Source organism: Aquarana catesbeiana, linkage group LG01 (assembly GCF_042186555.1).
Source record: "Aquarana catesbeiana isolate 2022-GZ linkage group LG01, ASM4218655v1, whole genome shotgun sequence".
NCBI lineage: Eukaryota > Metazoa > Chordata > Amphibia > Anura > Ranidae > Aquarana > Aquarana catesbeiana.
Genome location: NC_133324.1, coordinates 227,318,865 through 227,340,196, shown reverse-complemented (window position 1 = coordinate 227,340,196; position 21,332 = coordinate 227,318,865).

The following is a 21,332-nucleotide window of genomic DNA, read 5'->3' as shown; positions in this document are numbered from 1 at the left end:
AAGCACTGATCAGTTTGTTAATGGTGGCACTAACTGTAAAAGGGTTTGCTACATATCTAGTTTCCACTTTATGTTTAATACACAGGCTTGGGTATATAAAATAATGATTTGAGGAGAGTTATATAGTTGGTCACAGGAAATAACAATTTTTGTAGCACTGTGTAATATAATTACAACTTTTGTAGATATCTGGGGGATATCATAATACAGCAGCTGGGTTAAATTAGGCACAGAGAGGCGCAGACATTTTTCAACTTACAGTTTTGTAAACAGAGATAGTTGGTTCCTGAACCTAAAAAAAAGTGTATTTTGTCAAAACAAGACTGTATGTTCTTAAAAACATATTTTGTGAAAAGGAAGCTCTGTTGTTCTCCTAATAGCATCCTGCATTTGTGTACTGGGTTTTTAGGCAGGAGAGGGTGCATATAGCATTTTTATAAATTACTGGAGGCAGCAAGCAACATAACCAATAGTGGGATTACAAAACAGACAGAGGTGTAGTTGTGTAGACACAAATAATGAAACTGAATGCCACTATTATTGGCATGGAGTGGTGCTTACAAGTTTCTGTTTATTCTCTAGAATATGTTTTGGCTTTTTTTGTTTTTTAACGTCATTTCTCTGCCCATGTAGATCTCTGCTTGTTTTTTGGGAAATTTTATATAGAAAAAGGTTTAATTCTACTACCACTGAATAGCAATGATGAATGAATTTTTGCAAGTTGCAGCAAAATCATCCTGTTCACTTTGATAAAGATTTGCAGGTAATAAGTGATTGGTAACACGCACCACTTCTAAAGCATGTATGCACTTGTTGTCACATTGACTGGCTAATCCATGATACCTAGCAATTTGTGTGATCCAGATTGTCTCCTGCAGCAGCCAGTTAGCAGCAGAAAATTGCATTCTTTATTGTGTCTGTTACTTTTGCATTTGTTTGCAAGAAATTGGAGAGAAAATTTGGTTAAATGATACATTAAAGGTAAGACTACAAATTAGCATTGCTCCTAAACTCTTAATTTTCACTGCATATGAAAAAGTAATTTTGTTCCTTGGTGAAAGCAAGTGGACTTTGTTTGCTATGTAAATGGTTATGCTGTTACTGAGTCAACATTAAATCAAACCCCAAGTACCAGTATCTCTGTAATAACATTTTTGACTTGTGACATTTACAGATCAAATTCCAGAATTTGCTGCTGTAAAGGATAAGGGATTATTTTCAGTTTCCAGTCACTAGATTAATATTTGTACAGGCAACATCAGGAATCATCCAAATGCTTTGAAAATTCTTATTAATCCTCTTTTTCAAGGTAGCAAATAAATATCAAGTTGAGTCACCAAGTAAAGTCATAAATGATAACGTAATCGCCTCTCCACCGTTCTGTTGGAGAATTTAGTGAAAACTCACCTTTGTCGGGTAGTTCAACTAATTTAGTTAAAAACATCCAGTTGCCTTGGATGTCTTGCAAGTAGGGATGAGCCGAACACCTCCCAGTTCAGTTCGCAACAGAACACGTGAACAGACAAAAAATTGTTGCGAACATGCGAACACCGTTAACCACTTGCTGACCGCTGCACGCCGGTATACGTCGGCACAATGGCAGCGATGGGCAAATGGGCGTACCTGTACGTCCCCTTTAATTGGTGGGGCTAGCGGGCGTGGGTGCACCACGTACAGTGTGACCGTGCCCCTGGGACCCACGGACTCGATGTCCACTGGTGTCCTGGTGATCGTGTCACGGAGCCGCAGAACTGGGAGATGCTTATATAAACAAGGCATTTCCCCGTTCTGCCTAGTGACATCTGTACAGAGATTACTCCTCCTGCCATCAGGAGCAGTGATCGCTGTCATGTGAGTGGTAGCCCATCCCCCCCACAGTTAGAATAACTCCTTAGGACACTTAACCCCTTGATCTCCCCCTAGTGTTTAACCCCTTCCCTGCCAGTGTCATTTACACAGTAATCAGTGCATTTTTATAGCACTGATCGCTGTATAAATGACAATGGTCCCAAAATAGTGTCAAATGTGTCCGCCATAATGTCGTCATGATAAAAATCACAGATCGCCGCCATTACCAATGAAAAAAAAAAAATAATAAAAATGCCATAAAACTATCCTCTATTTTGTAGAAGCTATAACTTTTGCGCAAACCAATCAATATACGCTTATTGCAATTTTTTTTTTTTACCAAAAATACGTAGAAGAATACATATGGTTCTACACTGAGGAAAAAATTAGTTTTTTTTATATATTTTTGGGGGATATTTATTATAGCAAAAAGTAAAAAAAAAATATTTTTTTTTAAATTGTCGCTCTTTTTTTGTTTATAGCGCAAAAAATAAAAACCGCAGAGGTGATCAAATACACACCAAAAGAAAGCTCTATTTGTGGGGAAAAAAGGACGTCAATTTTGTTTGGGTGCAATGTTGCACGACCGCACAATTGTCAGTTAAAGCGACGCAGTGCCGAATCGCAAAAAATGCTCTAGTCAGGAAGGGGTTAAAATCTTCCGGGGCTGAAGTAATTAAAGTATATGAGACACGAATGTGAAAAATCAAAAGTGTTCATTTTAAAGGCTTATATGCAAGTTATTGTCATAAAAAGTGTTTGGGGACCCGGGTGCTGCCCCAGGGGACATGTATCAATGCAAAAGAAAGTTTTTAAAACTGACGTTTTTTCAGGAGCAGTGATTTTAAGAATGCTTAAAGTGAAACAATAAAAATGAAATATTCCTTTAAATATTGTTCCTGCGGGGTCCCCTTAGTCTGTCTGTAAAGTAGCGTATTTTCCCATGTTTGTAACATTACCGCAGCCAAATTGCATTTCTAAAGGAAAAAATGTCATTTAAAACTGCTCGCGACTGTAATGTATTGTCGGATCCTGGCAATATACATAAAAAATCATTGAAAAAAACGGTGTGGGTTCCTCCCCAGTCCATTACCAGGCACTTCGGGTCTGGTATAGATATTAAGGGGAACTCCACGCCAACATTTGTTTTAAAAATGGCGTGAGGGTCCCCCCAAAATCCATACCAGGCCCTTCCGGTCTGGTATAGATATTAAGGGGAACTCCACGCCAACATTTGTTTTAAAAATGGCGTGGGGGTCCCCCCAAAATCTATACCAGACCCTTATCCGAGCATGCAACCTGACAGGCAGCAGGAAAAGGGGGGCGGACGAGAGAGCATCCCCCCTCCTGAACCGTACCAGGCCACATACCCTCAACATGGGGAGGATGCTTTGGGGGCACCTTGTTCCCATGTTTATGGGGACAAAGGCCAAATCCCCACAACCCTTGCCCGGTGGTTGTGGGGGTCTGTGGGTGGGGGGGCTTATCAGAATCTGGAAGCCCCCTTTAACAAGGATGCTCCCAGATCCTGACCCCCCATGTGAATAAGTATGGGGTAAATTTTACCCCTACCCATTCACCAAAAAAGTGTCAAAAATTAAAAATGACGAAATGTCGTGACTGAAAATGGATTTTTTAAATAAAGGAATTGTCAAGAAACTGTCTGCTGTCATTTTTACTTTTTTGACACTTTTTTGGTGAATGGGTAGGGGCACAATGTACCCCATACTTATTCACATGGGGGGCGGGATCTGGGGGCCCCCTTGTTAAAGGGGGCTTCCAGATTCTGATAAGCACCCCGTCCGCAGACCCCCACAACCACCGGGCAAGGGTTGTGGGGATTTGGCCCTTGTCTCCATCAACATGGGGATAAGGTGCTTTGGGGGGACCCCAAAGCACCCTCCCCATGTTAAGGGTATGTGGCCTGGTACTGTTCAGGTGGGGGGCACTCTCTCATCAGTCCCTTTCATGTGGCCTGCCAGGTTGCATTCTCGGATAAGGGTCTGGTATGGATTTTGGGGGGAACTCCCACGCCATTTTTTATAAAAAAATTTGGGGCAGGGTTTCCCCTAAAATCCACACCAGACCTGAAGGGCCTGGTATGGATTTTGGGGGGACCCCCACGCCATTTTTTATTTTGGATGTATATATATATATTGTTTTAATAATGTCAGCTTTTGATCAGGATCATTTGGGTAGTTTCTGTTGTGATTATGATATAAAAAGAGTAAACACAGTTGATTGATAATAAATAGCTTCAGCCAAATACTAACCATGAATGAAAGAAATGTGTTTATGTTATCATTCATATTCTCTGAAAAATGGCCAATAAATCATAAATTCTGCCAGAATATGTAAACTTATGAGCACAAATGTATATTATATAAATAAATAAATAAATAAATATATATATATATATATATATATATATATATATATATATATATATATATATATATGCCACAAAGTATCCCGCTTACAATAAGCCAAACAGCACAGAGACAAGCCTCAAACCTTCTGACACAAAGGCATTTGCAGTGATGAGACCAAAATTTTGCTTTTTGGCCACAACCATAAACGCTACATTTGGAAAGGAGTCGTCGAGGCCTATGATGAAAGATACAGAGGTGGATCGCTGATGTTTTGGGGATGTGTGAGCTACAAAGGCACAGGAAATTTGGGCAAAATTGATAACAAGATGCATGCAGTATGTTATCAAAAAATACTTGTAAGGATGTTAGAGTGCTGCTTTAAGATATGTTATACAAGAAGAAATGTATTTTGCTTTCTTATGCAGAAAATTAGAAGTGCAAAGATTATTTGCGAGCTATGTACTTGAACAGGATGTACCTGTGGTTAGCCTGACATTTTAATATAGACAATGAATAACAAAGTTATAACATGTTAGAAGTTGGGTGTCTGGAACATTGTCAGATTGCCTAGCATACGTGGTCACATATATATATAAACTTATATTTAGATATAGCCTGAGGGATATCTATAGGCAGAATATGCAATTTATGACGTTTTAAGCTTATTTTTTCATAAAGTCTATGCTTCAATCTCATTGGCTGATAATAAGAGGGAGGTTTTTCTCTCTCTCTGTAAGTGTATAAAATATATGCAAACCCAGTAAACCATTGTAATTTCGATTCACCATCCCATGTGTGTGTCTTGCTTACCCGATCGATCAGAGAGTTCTATCCATACACCCATAGGTCCAACCCGGGTTCAAAGGAGAAATAGGGGCGGCTTAACAGAAATGGTACCAGAAGTGGTGGCGATCGACTGCAAGGTGAGTGGAAACTTTGTAAATTTATTTTACGAAGCCTTTTTATTTATCCTAGCACAATTGACCCCTATTGTTTTTTTTTTTACATTTTATAATCTCGAGGATTGCTAGGTTGGCTCTCCTGGGATAAAGAAGTCGCATAGTTTTAATGGTTAAATGATGTCCCGCTAGGCTGGCCAGACTTATAGGATTATAGAGAGCATTTGATGCTTTCTTAAAATACAGGACGGGTGTATGGAGCTCTAAAAAAAAAAAAAAAGGGAAAATTGTGTGCACACAATTTAACGTTGTTTCTCTGTGAATATATTGCTCTGTATTTTGTTGTGATCATATGCATATGTGTGAATATATACTTCGACATAAGGGAGTCGATTTACTATTTGGTTTGATCTTGATAAGTGATATACATAAAGTTATAGAGTTATATCAGTGTTATTGTGTTTGTTTTGTGTTAAACAAATGTCACAAAGGTGTTCTGAGTGTATTACCATCTTAAACTGGGAAAGGGACCTTTATTAAGAGAAGGTACCCCAAGGGTTCAAATGTTGAGATTCAATATACAAAATAATGTTTAACAGTAAGAGGAGTAATAAGTATTATAAGTATCATTGTGACATTAAGGATATTGTGAAATAATTATGGGAAATAAATTAGGGAAGGAAGTTCCCGAAGGTGAGCGGGACCAACCTTCCCCCTATGATTTTGTAAAAGGCACATGTGGGGCAAATTGTGTCGATCCTTTTTGGGAAAATGTACAAACTCGTGCACATCAGTTGTATCTTTCAGGCTTTGGGTCATTGGGACCGTGTTCTCTGGAAGATTGGGAGGAGGTAATGAAAATTTGTGGGACGCATAATCGACACAATTACCCCCCGGGTGACTGGGATTGTAAATATATGATGAAATGTTGTAAAATGTACTAAAGGAAAGACAGGGAGAAAGAAGTGAGGGAAGCAAAGAGGCTAGAGAAAAAAAAAAATCAGAAGAACTAGCTATAGCATTACAAGAAGTAGAGTCTGCGGGTCAGATAATCCTTCGTTCTGCAAACAAAGAGAAGGAACCCTTCAAGGCCCTTCCTTTGATCACGATAGGTAATACTCAGGTTCAGATCCCCCTCCCCGTCGGCTAATTAAAGATATAAGGGACACCTGCCCTAAACCTAGAAAGGATCCCAGAGCTGCTGCAGGTATTGTACAGGAGCTAGGATGAGTGCAGAAGATCTCCAAATCATTATTCAAGCAGTAGACCCTGAAACCATGGTTGAATTTGATGTAGTGGCAGCTTTTATCACAGCAGATCCCTATGACAAACCTGAAGGGTGGGATATTTTTTGGGGCCAACTAGGACTAGTTTGGCAGAAAGCATACAAGTGTACACACTATGTTGTCTTACAAACCAAATCCAGGGGAAGATTTTTACTAATTTTTGGTTTGTCTACATAAAATATATCACTCACTGATTGTAGGTTTATCACTTCAGAATGTACAGAGGGTTGCTCAATGGGTATTAATGGAACTGATGTCCAACATAAAGTGACTCCTCCATTACAAGTTAGTACATTACAGGACGAACCTGTTACAACTATGTGTTTTGCTGTTTTGACTGACTGACCTTTCCCTAATGGGAAGAGACTTAATGTCTGCTTTAAGAATCAATATAAGATTTGACCAGGAAGGTGGATTGACAGCAAAGTCTCCACTATGTGACTTGACTAATCCTAAATATCAAGACTTCAGGGGACATTACATGCTTCTACCTGGACCGCTAGAAAATCACCCAATTTGGGCTAAGGACAAAACCTCTGTAGGACATCTTAATCGTACACCTTATTCTCCTACTTTCAAACCCAACACAATATCACACTTCCAAAAACAATATCCCCTTACAGAAGAAAAACTGCAGGGATTTCACCATTGATTGAAGAATACAAAAAGGAAGGCATACTAAAGGAAATAGTCCATGGAACACATTTTTTTTTTTTTTTTTAGTGTACCGGTTGGAGAGGACGCACAAAGGATCTTTGGTTTTGTTTGGGGCCGGGTCAATTGGACATGGCTCCCACAAGAATTTGTTGACAGCCCAGCAGCCTTCTCTATGGTATTGAAACAATCCCTTGATGACTGGACACCTCCTCAGGGTTCCATACTGCTTCAATATGTAGATGACCTACTGCTGTAGGGGAACGTTTGGTGTCACCGGCTCGGGTCAAAGTACCTACATGCCTTAGTCCCCCGAAGGAGAAGGCCACGCTTCTCTCCTTACTCGGCTCGATTGTCTACGGCAGACAATGGATACCTGATTGCTCACACTGGGATTCGATCCTTAGAGCAGCTACGTTGTTGGGCTCTCCAAAAATGATTAATTGGACTGAGGAAATGCTACAAGCATTTACCACCCTCACTGTGTCCCTCTCAAGGGCACCTGCATTGGGTCTTACCCGTGCAGGTTCAGGGGATGCCCTCTTGCCTTCAAGCTCTCAGGGCTTGTGCAATGGTTATAAAGGAGGCATCCAAATTTTCATTGGGAGGGCAGACAACATTATACACAACACATTCGGTAGTTCACCTTATGCAGAACATGAGTACTCAGCACATGACAGCACAACGTACAAGTGGCTATGAAGTTATACTCTTTAACACACAACATCTTGACATCAAATCATGTCCAGAGACCACACCACAAGTCAGGTTTCTACACTCTCTCTTGCATCTTTCAGAAACTGATCCTATTCCTCAACATGACTGTAATCAACAGCTTTTAGAATCTACTTCTCCACGTTCTGATTTAAAAGACACCCCCCAACCCTGATTACCTACATGTGTTTGTAGACGATAGCTGTACACGTCCTGACGATCACACATACAAGACTGGTTACTCAGTTGTCAGGCTCCCAAACAATATCTTAGAAAGTAAACCACTGCGAGTAGCTTCAGCGCAACTCCTCTTTGAAGGACAGGATGTGAATGTTTACACAGATAGCATGTGGACGCTTTATTGAAACGTTCCTTCTTCCTTGCCACATTAATGTAATTAAGATTCGCGGGCACTCATATGATAAAACAGAAATAGCAAAAGGGAATGCACTTGCTGATAGGTTGATTTGATAGGTATTCAATGGAAACTACACATCCCTTATCATCCCCAAAGTGCAGGAGGAGTAGTAGAAAAGATGAACAGAAATATTAAAGATAAACTAAAGAAAGCGACAGGAGGAACTTTGAGAAACTGGTTAGATTTTCTTCCCGCAATACTTTTCCAAATCCGTACCTCACCCCATTCTAGAAACGGCTTATCCCCTTATGAGATGTTAATGGGAAAACCAACACAGAGGAAATAGATAGAAATAGGAGAGGAACCTAATCTATATTCTTTACAGGAAGAGTACGTGAAAAACCTGGTAAGTAGCTTTACAGAAAATTATGACAAGGTAGCTGTCACCTTTCCTCCTCTCTCCACAGAACCAACACATCCTTTTATACCCAGAGACAGGGTGTTGGTCAAGCAACTAGCAGTAAGAAGATCTTCCAAGGATCTTTTGAAGTATTGAAAGTTGCAAGAACAGCAGTCCTGACTGACCAGAGCCCACAATGGATCCACAAATCAAGGATAAAGAAAGCCCCTGATCACTGAAAAATATACATGTCCACAGATGAAACAATGGAACTCTAATTCCCTCAATAACAGGAACCCCCTACAGACTTTGGTTCTGCCCCTGTTCCCCAAATGGGTGAAGTGACTTTCCAGATTCTTTTTCCCCCTTTCCCCCCCTAAAAGCTTATCAATCTGCCTATCAGCTTTTTCAATGACATGTAAAATATGTTCTTTTGTTTCTATGCTTTACACAAAATAGAGATGTTATAATGAATAATATTGGTGATCAATACAGACTTTTCGTCTGTTATGATCAAAGGAGGGATTGTAAGGATGTTAGAGTGCTGCTGTAAGATATGTTATACAAGAAGAAATGTATTTTGCTTTCTTATGCAGAAAATTAGAAGTGCAAAGATTATTTGCGAGCTATGTACTTGAACAGGATGTACGTGTGGTTAGCCTAACATTTTAATATAGACAATGAATAACAAAGTTATAACATGTTAGAAGTTGGGTGTCTGGAACATTGGCAGATTGCCTAGCATACGTGGTCACATATATATATATAAAATTATATTTAGATATAGCCTGAGGGATATCTATAGGCAGAATATGCAATTTATGACATTTTAAGCTTATTTTTTCATAAAGTCTATGCTTCAATCTCATTGGCTGATAATAAGAGGGAGGTTTTTCTCTCTCTCTGTAAGTGTATAAGATATATGCAAACCCAGTAAACCATTGTAATTTTGATTCACCATCCCATGTGTGTGTCTTGATTACCCGATCGATCAGAGAGTTCTATCCATACACCCATAGGTCCAACCCGGGTTCAAAGGAGAAATAGGGGTGGCTTAACAATACTGAAGGAACATTCATCAGCCAGGAAGCTGGGACTTACTTGGACATTCCAACATGACAATGATCCAAAACACCATGATAATGATCCAAAACACAAGGCCAAGTCGACCTGTTATTGGCTACAGCAGAATAAAGTGAAGGTTCTGGAGTGGCCATCTCAGTCTCCTGACCTCAATATCATTGAGCCACTCTGGGGAGATCTCAAACATGCAGTTCATGTAAGATAGCCCAAGAATTTACAGGAACTGGAGGCTTTTTGCCAAGAAGAATGGGCGGCTTTACCATCTGAGAAGATGAAGAGCCTCATCCGCAAATACCACAAAAGACTTCAAGCTGTCATTGATGTTGAAAGGGGCAATACACGGTATTAAGAACTGGGGTATGTAAACTTTTGATCAGGGTAATTTTGGTAGTTTCTGTTGCCATTATAATTTAAAACGAGTTAACACAGCTGATTGATAATAAATGGCTTCAGCCAAACACTAACCATGAGTGATAGAAAAGTGTTTGTGTTATCATTCATATTGTCTGAAAAATGGCCAAGAAATCATAAATTCTGCCAGAATATGTAAACTTATTAGCACAACTGTATATATATATATATATATATATATATATGTGTGTGTGTGTGTGTGTGTGTGTGTGTGTGTGTGTGTGTGTGTGTGTGTAGCGATACCCCCGAAGAAGCTGCTTAAGTATTTTCAGTCCATTACTCTGTCTCTTAACCCTTAGTGCCGGTTCACACTAGACGCGGCACGACTTGCAGGTCGCCTCACCGAGGCGACCTGCACACGACTGCCGGGGCGACTTGCAAGACGACTTCTGTATAGAAGTCTATGCAAGTCGCCCCCAAAGTAGTACAGGAACCTTTCTTCTAAGTCGGAGCGACTTGCGTCGCTCCGATTAGAACGGTTCCATTGTACAGAACGGGAGGCCACTTGTCAGGCAGCTAGGTCGCCTGACAAGTCGCCCCCGTGTGAACCGAGCCTAATAACAGCCTCAGCCCCCTCTGGCACACCTGGCAATAGTGTAAGTGCAATGACCAATGAGAAACACACACTTTATAATAAAACACAGAAATTGTCTTTACTGCAATATTTCTGTGGAAGGATAACAGAGAGTAGCAATATATAATCAAGTAATCAACTAGAGATCAATAACTGAGATTTAAGAGCAATATAGCTCTCAATCCTATATTCAAGCAGCTTTCAGGGGATTCCAAACCTGAGAATGTCTCCAAGAGCAGAAGCACACTTAAATGACAAATAAAGCACAATATGGCACTTCAAATTAGATTGGTTACCTTTCACACAATGACTTGATCTGCAGATATCCATCACAAGGGTAATCTTCCATTTGAACCCCCTGGATTTCTATATTTTCCAACTTTCGCAGGGGTATGTACGACAAATACTACTTGTAAAAATCTCTGGTCAGCAAGGTCGCCTGAGCACCTGAATCAAGAAGGATAGATTCCTTCCACCAAGACAGCCACTACAGACAAAGGGCCTACTAACTAGACAGGGGGCCTGGTGGAAGCATTTGGAATAGCAGGTTTGTGTGACTCCACCCGTGCTTCTTTCCTCTTCCGGCGTAGAGAATTCTGTTTCCGTTGACCTCTTGGAGGCTGGTAAGCATTGCTCATGGAGACAGCATAAACTGCAGGCGTTCTCCATTGTTCCCTTGCAGATTCAGGGAAAGTTCTTCTTGAAGGCCCAGATCTTCTCTCTATCCTTGGGTCGCTTCTCTGAAGTCCATACCAAGCTTCTGTCCCCCTCGTCTTGATTTGTTGGTCTCTGGCCAGGCGCAGCAGGTGAGACAGGGGGTACATTCTGCCCTGTGACACTTCTATCATCTGGGATACCTGCATGTTCAGTGCGGCTATCTCAGACTTAACATCCAATGACCCGGTCATCATCTCCATCAGCTGTGGCACCTGAGTCTTGAGAAGTTCAACCTCAGAGTTGTCGTCAGCTGCAAATGCCACTCTGACTTCAACAACCGATTCAGGCTTTTGACTTGTTCTCCAGCATGGCCTCTTCTTCCTGCACAATCCTGATCAGAGCTGGATACTTCAGGATGCCACCATCTTGCCTGGTTCTCAGCAGGATGGTGATGGGGTCCAAAGGCTTGGCACCCCGCAAGACTTGTTGTGCACGGACCTCATCTACTTTCTGGGGACCTAAACCCTTCTTCAGTTGGATTTGATGTAGTATCTTATCCAAACGACCTCACATAGTCAGTAATTTCCCCCTGCGTTCTGGTAAGTATGCTCAAACTAGTACATGAGGTCAGAAGCTTTTTCAGTGCACCCAAACACATCCTGCAGAATGTTCAGGTACTCTTGAACGACGCAGTCTTTCTTACTGAGCGTTAGATTGTGAATATCTTCTGGGGCAGGGCCCCTTAGACTTTCTGTAATTCTTCTTGTAAGTCTCAGGAATGTCCCATTCATCCAGGGCATGTGTGGCCTGGTCCAGCCACTCTTCAGGCACTGGTTGTCTTCTAGAGAAGGTCCAGGGTTTCTGGTACCCACTTTCAGAGTATGTTGGAGTATCCCCCTGGCACTTTGCCACAAAGTCTCCCACGGCAGTGAAGAACTCTGGCCCAATTGTGGCCGGGGCTGTCATGGAAGGGACATCTTCCTTCATGGCCTCAGCTTGGCTAGCACTTGCTGGAGACATGCCTGGTGTGCTTAGCTGAATTCAACGAGACTCAGTTTTGTCAGCCAGCTACATACTAGTTCCTTGGAAACTATTCGGGATCTCTAGCTTCCACTCTAGTAGTGCATTGGTGCGAGAGGTCTCTTGGTCTGGTCTGGAGCAACAGCAATCAACCATGCCTTCTGGTCTGGAGTCAATATCTTTACCTCCTGGCTGATATGTTCTTCAGTTCAGGTGTCCCCAGGGAGCTCAATCACTACACTTGACTCTGGGCGGGCACCTTCTTCACAACACCACTGTGTTGCAGTAGCGGGGTCCATCTTGGCACTTGTAGGGTTCCTGACTTGAAGAGTTGATTGCAGAGTAGTGGTATATCCTGGACAAGCCCCCACGTGTAGCGATACCCCCAAGGAGCTGCTTAAGTATGTTCAGTCCGTTACTCTGCCTCTCAACTCTAATAACAGCCTCAGCCCCCTCTGGCACACCTGGCAATAGTGTAAGTGCAATGACCAATGAGAAACACACATGTTATAATAAAACACAGAAATTGTCTTTACTGCAATATTTCCTTGGAAAGATAACAGACAGTAACAATATATAATCAAGTAATCAATAAGAGATCAATAACTGAGATTTAAGAGCACTATAGCTCTCAGTCCTATATTCAAGCTGCTTTCAGTGGATTCCAAACCTGAGAATGTCCCCAAGAGCAGAGGCACACATAAATGACAAATAAAGCACAATATGGCACTTCATAGTCCATAGTTCATGAGTCCAGGCAGGAGGAGAGCAGAGGAATGACTCCCTTTGGGTCAGGCGTCTCTCTACTGTCCCCTGACACCACAGGCCCAACTTTACACACCTATTCAAGTCAGCAAGTAATGGCTTTACTTTATAGTTAAACGGTTCCACACACCCAATACATATGCAGAGCCCTGAATATGTGTGTGCGGATCCGTATGGCCCTGACAGCTTCAGTCCTTTTGAAGAAAAGATAAGCTTTGGTGTCTTCAGCTAGCCACTTTCGTTGGTGCACTTTAACTCCTGGGTAGCAGGGCAAACAATATGACTGGCCCAGATTATTAATTGAAACAAACAGGATTTTGTTCAACAAGGTGAAAGGACAATGGTGTCTGTATACAATGTCCCAGAAATGGATAGCCTTATCATTTATCCCTGTAGTACTACAAGTGTCAGCAAGATGACTACCGGCAATGATGTTTGTATACAGTGTTCAATTAACTCTTTCTGTAGTGCAGTGTCTCTGTTCCCTGCAGGTGGGCAGAAATGCCCTTTCACCAAATCCTGCGATCAGGGCCCAAGCGAACGTCCTGAAACAGGCAGGCTTTCATGGCGACCCGACCGGTCCCCTCACACTGGAACGGTTCACCATTGGTGGTGATGCACCTCAATATTCACCTGGGATCCCCCTCTCCCAGGCTGGACGTCCCAACTCACGGTGGAGGCCTGAATCATGCGGGGAGATCATCTAAAGACAGCACCTCTCCCTCAGGTCTGGTCTCTTCTCTCTGACTGAACTTTTACCTCAGGACACAAAATATCTTTTTCCTTTCCTCTCAGCAAAGCCTGCCTCCCTGCAATTCAATATAAGTCCCTCCCATTGGCTGCTGTAACCGTGCCTTTAATTGGCTTTCTTCTTCCGGCCAATAGGGGCACAAGAGAGGGTGCACAGCTCTGTATGTTTCAGCTCACATTACATTAACTCGGTCAGTGAAAACAGGAAGAAGGAGGGGGGTGAAAAATCCCCCTTTCAGCTGCTGGCAGGCAGCTCTTTCTAAGGGTCGGTTCACACTGGGACGACTTGGGATCCGACTTGTACGCCCTCAAGTCGCCCCAGAAAGAGATTCACATTTAAGTGAATGGGAGCGTCTTAATAGACACTACTGAAGTCGCTCCGACTTCAGAGCGTACTCCCTGTACTACTTTGATCCGACTTTGATCCGACTTCAGCCTATTGACTATCATTGAAGTCGGATCAAAGTCGGATCGCCGTCTCGCATGATCCGACTTCGGCATGCGACTTGTGCTCAGATGATCTTGAGGGGGAACTCCGCGCCAAATTTTAAATAAAAATCCGTCATGGGTTCCCCCTCCAAGAGCATACCAGGCCCTTGGGTCTGGTATAGACCTTGAGGGGAACCCCCTACGCTGAAAAAACGGCGTGGGGGGTCCCCCAATCCATACGAGACCCTTATCCGAGCACGCAGCCCGGCCGGACAGGAATGGGGGTGGGGGACGAGCGAGCGCCCCCCCCATCCTGAACCGTACCAGGCCGCATGCCCTCAACATGGGGGGGTTGGTGCCTTGGGGGAGGGGGGCGCGCTGCGGCCCCCCCACCCCAAAGCACCTTCTCCCCATGTTGATGAGGACAAGGGCCTCTTCCCGACAACCCTGGCCGTTGGTTGTCGGGGTCTGTGGGCTTATCGGAATCCGGGAGCCCCCTTTAATAAGAGGGCCCCCAGATCCCGGCCCCCCACCCTATGTGAATGAGTATGGGGTACATCGAACCCCTACCCATTCACCTAGGGAAAGTGTCAATTTAAAAAAAACACTACACAGATTTTTAAAGTAATTTATTAGACAGCTCCGGGGGTCTTCTTCCGACTTCGGGGGTCTCTCCGGTTCTTCTCCGCACTCTCCGGGTCTTCTGCCGGGCTCCTCCGCTATTTTCTGCTCTTTTGCTGCTCTTTTGCTATAGCGGAGGAGCCCGGTCTGCTGCCTTCTTCTCTTCGGGGTCTCTCCGGTTCTTCTCCGCGCTCTCCGGATCTTCTGCCGGGCTCCTCCGCTATTTTCTGCTCTTTTGCTGCTCTTTTGCTATAGCGAAGGAGCCCGGTCTTCAATCTTCTGCCTTCTGCCCTCTTCTCCTGATGTTGACACGACGTTCTCTGGGGCTGGAATGCACTCTGAGCGCTCCGCTCTGACTTATATAGGTGGTGACCACGCCCCCTTATGCCGTCACAGTCCCTGGGCATGCTGGGACTGTGACGTTTTAGGGGGCGTGGTCATTGGGTGATGACCCCCCCCTATGCAGTCATAGTCCCAGCATGCCCAGGGACTGTGACGGCATAAGGGGGCGGGGTCACCGCCTATATAAGTCAGAGCAGAGCGCACAGAGAGCATTCTAGCCGGAGAGAGCGTCGTGTCAACATCAGAAGAAGAGAAGAGGGCAGAAGACGGAAGACCGGGCTCCTCCGCTTTAGCAAAAGAGCGGCAGAAGAGAGCGGAGGAGCCCGGAGGAAGATCCGGAGAGCGTGGAGAAGAACCGGAGAGACCACCGAAGTCGGAAGAAGACCCCCGGAGCTGTCTAATAAAATACTTTAAAAACCTATGTAGTGTTTTTTTTTAAATTGACACTTTTTCCCTAGGTGAATGGGTAGGGGTACGACGTACCCCATACTCATTCACATAGGGTGGGGGGCCGGGATCTGGGGGCCCCCTTATTAAAGGGGGCTCCCGGATTCCGATAAGCCCTCCGCCCGCAGACCCCGACAACCAACGGCCAGGGTTGTCGGGAAGAGGCCCTTGTCCTCATCAACATGGGGACAAGGTGCTGTGGGGGGGGCCGCAGAGCGCCCCCTCCCCCAAGGCACCAACCCCCCATGTTGAGGGCATGCGGCCTGGTAAGGTTCAGGAGGTGGGGGGGGCGCTCGCTCGTCCCCACCCCCATTCCTGTCCGGCTGGGCTGCGTGCTCGGATAAGGGTCTGGTATGGATTGGGGGGGACCCCCCACGCCGTTTTTTCGGCGTAGGGGGTTCCCCTCAAGGTCCATACCAGACCCAAGGGCCTGGTATGCTCCTGGAGGGGGAACCCATGCCGGTTTTTTATTTAAAATTTGGCGCAGAGTTCCCCCTAAAGATTCATACCAAACACAGTGGCGGGGATCCAAGTCGGATCCCCGTTCATTGAAAGTCGGACACATGTCGCAGGGCAAAGTCGGATCCAAAGTAGGACGGCTTAGGTATTAGGATTAGGTATCTTTGGTTCCAGATAGCCAAGGCATGTAGGGGGAAATATTCATGTATGACTCTCTTGTCCAAGGAGGGCCACCCCCTCCACAGACAGGATAAACTGTTTCCAGGCACTCCAAATCATGGAATATTTGTCCTGTTGATGTTGCTCAACCATTAGCAAGTCCTCCATTCTACTAATGTCTACCACCTTACGCAGCCAGTAAGCTGCCATTGGCGGTGTTTGTTTTTTCCAATAGAGTGGAATGCAGGACTTTGCAGCGTTGAGGAGGTGCCTTAAGATTGATTTTTGATAGCTTTTGGTAGGAATATTTGAAACATGCAGTAAAAAAAATGCTGGATCACCAGGAATCTTATACTCCGTAAATTTTTGGGTCATTTCCCGGACTGTCATCCAGAAAGGAGTCAGTTTAGGGCATGACCAAAATATGTGGAGTAACGTACCTCTATCTCCCTGACATCTCCAGCAACGATCAGCAGTGTCAGCGTAGTATTGATGCAAGAGGTGGGGGGTAAGGTACCATCTCGTCAGTAGTTTATAATTAGATTTTTGAGTTTTTGTACAAACTGAAGACTTCAAAGCAAGTCCAAGTATGTTCTGAATTTGATCTGGTGTAAATTTTCGTTGTAGGTCCTTTTCCCATTTATCCATGAACGGTAGATGTGGTGGAGCTGCCAGGCAGTTCAGCATGGAGTATGTTTTGGATATAACCTGTGTTATATTGTCTTCGTCGGAGCAATATTCTTCAAACCTCGTCAAGGAACGAGCGAAGTTCCGGGGATTGGTTATGGTTTCCAGAAAGTGTCATAACTGAAGAGCTGGCCAAAAGGTCAATTCAAAGGGGCCCTCCTCCATCATTAGTTCCTCAATTGAGGGCCATCTACCGTTCAATAGAATGTGGGATGCCTGGGTTATGCCTGACCGACGTAGATTGACGAACTTGTGAGGGCAAAGGCCCGGGGAAAATTGTGGGTTTCCTAAAATGGTGAACAACGGGGAGTCCAAAGAGGAAAGGGAATATTGTTTAATAACAACAGAACCTATACGAAGCATCGTCCCTATTAGGGGTTGGCTTTTTAATAGTGATTGGAGGTGATCATAACACCACAAGGCCCTTGGAAGTGGAATGCGTGTTTGGGCTTGTTCTATCTGGGCCCATAGTTTAGATCGGCCATGGCGGCACCAATCAATGATTCTGCCTACATGGATTGCCTGATAATATACTAGGATATCCGGAAGAGCCAAACCACCGTGTTGCTTAGGTAGAGTCATTAAATAAGAAAAGTCGTGGCTTCATATATGCCCACACAAACTTGATGAAGAGCGAGTTAACTTGTTTAAAGTAAGATATAGGGATCCGGATTGGTAAGGCTTGGAGTAAATAAAGAAATTTAGGTAGGATACACATTTTCAATAGATTAATTCTGCCAAACCATGAGTGCAGGCCCCTATTCCAAGTCTCCAAAAGCGCGTGGGTTTTGGACAGCAGCAGAGAAAAGTTAAGTTCGAATATACGTCACGTATTCATAGAAATATAGGTACCTAAATACTGCAAAGCCGTCGCCGTCCATTTAAATTTGAAACTGGACTTAAGTGTAGACAACACGGGGAGGGATATCCCTATCCCCATGGCTTCTGATTTATGAAGATTCATTTTCAAGTTGGAGAGGGATCCATAGATCTCAAACTCACGTAGTAGGTTAGGGAGCGAGATAGCGGGGTTTATCAGGGAAAAAAGCATATCGTCTGCGTAGGCTGATATTTTGTGCTGATCATCTCCAACACTTATGCCTTGGATGTCCGGATTAAGATGGATTCTATTTAGGAATGGCTCTAGAGACAGGGTAAATAAGAAGGGAGAGAATCTAACTTAATCTATCTTCGTCCACACACTATACACAGTCGCTATATAAGCAGCCTTATATAGTGTGGGGCATGGACTTAGTCCCCCTGAGCCATGATTGGCCAAAGTCACCCTGCCTTTGGCCAATTATGGCTCTCTCAGCAGAGCGTGCTGTGATTGGCTAAAGCATGCAGGTCAGGTGCATGCTTTGGCCAATCATCATACAGCAATACACTGCGATCTCGCAGTGCATTATGGGGCATTCCGCGGTGCTCTAATTTCTTGCGAATGCCCCATAATATTCGCTGATTGGCGAATGGGTGAAAACCCGATGTTTGAGTCGAACTTATGTTCAATTCGAACATCAAGCTCATCCCTACTTGCAAACCTGAGAATGTCCCCAAGAGCAGAGGCACACTTAAATGACAAATAAAGCACAATTCCTCAATTTCATAATTCACTTGACCTGCTTTAAGGACGACTTATATGGAATATTCACTGTAATTTTATTTTGTATTTAAAAAAAAAATAACAACAGTGCTGTTTTTTTAACACCCTTTTTTTCTGCCTGCAACATTTTCTGGTTTAGCAGCATAAGATTACCTGGACCACACAACTGGCTGCAAAGAATTACTCTGGCATGCAAAACAGTGCTCAGATATGTTTTTTGGCTCTGTATTTAGATGCTTGCCTAGCTTTCTGCTTTACAGATGAACATTTTAACAAAAAGTGGCCCATTTTTTTTCCCTAAACAACCTGCTGTATGTAGTCTCAGAAGCTAATAATGTATTTCCAAACTTAGTGAACTTTTTTGGAAAAAAATGGAGAAGCCTGTTTCTACAAAAGATCTTGGTGTTTCAGTCCCAGAAGATGACTATAAAAGGTTTATATTAACTGCTTGGCAACCAGCCGCCGTCATTATACTGCGGCAGGTTGGCTCTCCTGGGTGAATCGCTGTAGGTGCACGTTGGCCACTTTAAGAGCTCTAGAGGGCACGCGCGCATCGCCAGCGATCGCTCCTCAAAGAGACAGTACGGGGATCTGTCAATGTAAACAGACAGATCCTCCTTCTGTCAGGGAAGTAGAGAGAGAACTGCTGTTCCTAGTAATCAGGAACAGCAATCTCTCTCTACTCCCAGTCAGTCCCATCCCCCCACAGTTAGAAACACATCCCTAGGACACACTTAACCCCTTGATCGCCCCCTAGTGTTAACCCCTTCCCTGCCAGTGACATTTATACAATAATCAGTGGCTATTTTTAGCTCCGAGTGCTGTATAAATGTCAATGGTCCCAAAAAAAGTGTCCGATCTGTCCGCTGCAATGTTGCAGTCCCGCTAAAAATCATCATTAGTAGTAAAATAAATAAATAAATAAATAAATAAAAATGCCATAAATGTATCCCCTATTTTGTAGATGCTATAACTTTTGCGCACATCAATCACTATAGATTTATTGAGATTTTTTTTGTTACCAAAAATATGTAGAAGAATACATTATGGCATAAACTGATGAAGAAATTGGATTTTTTCTTTATATTTATTATAGCAAAAAGTTACAAATATTGTTTTTTTTCAAAATTGTCCCTCTTTTTATAGCGCAATAGTTTATAGTTTATAGCGCAAAAAATAAAAAACGTATAGGTAATCAAATACCACTAAAAGAAAGCTCTATTTGTGGGAAAAAAAGGACATCAATTTTGTTTGGGTAATGCGTCGTATGACTGCGCAATTGTCAGTTAAAGCGATGCAGTGCCATATAAAAAAAAAATGGCCTAGTCAGGAAGGGGGCAAATCCTTCTGGGGCTGCAGTACTTAAAGCAAAACTAAAGACCCACTATATAAAATTGTAAGTTGTTTTGGAAGAAGAGAGAAGTCACTCTTGCCCAAAAAAATTCTCACTCTACTGGCATATTTTTGACTTCATAACACGTGCATTGTTGCGGGAAGCAGAAGTGGCAGAAGAGATGGCGGCATCATGAGATGGGGCGGCAGCTAGACTTGTCAGGTTTGCAATAGTGTCCAAGTACGTGACTGCTCACCTCCAAGCAGAACTAAGTTAGAAACATAGAATCTTGTTTTGAAAAAAATTGCTTGCTGATTTAGTCCCCAAAGGACAGTGTATTTCCAAAGTTAGTGTGCTAAAAGCAGAATTTTTTTCTTTTTTTTGGGGAGGGGGGGGATTGGAGGCCTGTTTCTATAAAATACCTTGCTGATTTGATCCTGTTTGCTGGATATTCATATACACAGTCAGCTTAGCAAAAGCTGCCTATTTTGACAAAATGGACTGCCCAGAAGTTGACACTGTCTAACTTCTGTATATTACAAACTTACTTTATTCACAAAATTAAGATATTTTCCATGAAATTCATTGCTCTTTTAGCCATAGGAGCTGACACTCTATAGCCAAACTCTACACTAAAAAAAAGTGAAGATAGAAAGAGTTTGGAGTGTAAAAACATTTCCCCACTCTGTTCGAGGAAAGACCCAGTTTAACATTTTAGCTCAAAAAGCTACTACATTCATTAGATGGATGTTGTAGTCATACAAAAGGCTCTTTAGAGCACACAGAGCCAGACATAAAGTTTTAAAAGACTTCAATAACAGCTAAAGCGTATTGTTAACTCACAATTCTAGGGCATTTAGTGTTAAGATCACTTAAGGATTTGTTAGGCATGTGTTGCCACTGTATGTATACCTTATAATATTACAATCTGGCTCTGGTTGTATAACGGTGCTTGTATTTTTTAGTTAAAAAGTTTTGTGTACAGTAAAATGTGTGATATAACATGAGTAACCTATTATCTGTTTACTGATACTGCCTCTGTATTTTTTTCGGCTGATGACAAACGGTTGCATTTTTCTGCAGGGTTTATTCGCTGATACAAATCACAAATGTCAGCAAATAATAGTGATTTGTAGCTAACGATGTAATCGCTAGAGTCGCTTGCCCAACAGCATTAGGATGTGCTCTGTTACAAATCGTTCTCTGCCAGCGATTTGTAGCCAAACATAATTGTTGCTGCAACATTTCATAGAAAAGCAATAAGTACTATTGCTGCTAGTGATTTTGCGGTTAAGTTGAAATGCTGAGGAATCTTGATCACTGCGCAACAGAATGACAAAAACTTCACTGTCAGTGATTCCATAGAAAATCATTACGATTTTCTTAGCAAAAGGGGGACAATCGCTGCAAGAAAATTGCTGTGCGTCATCAGCCTTAGCACATAACTAAGGGGGACAATGT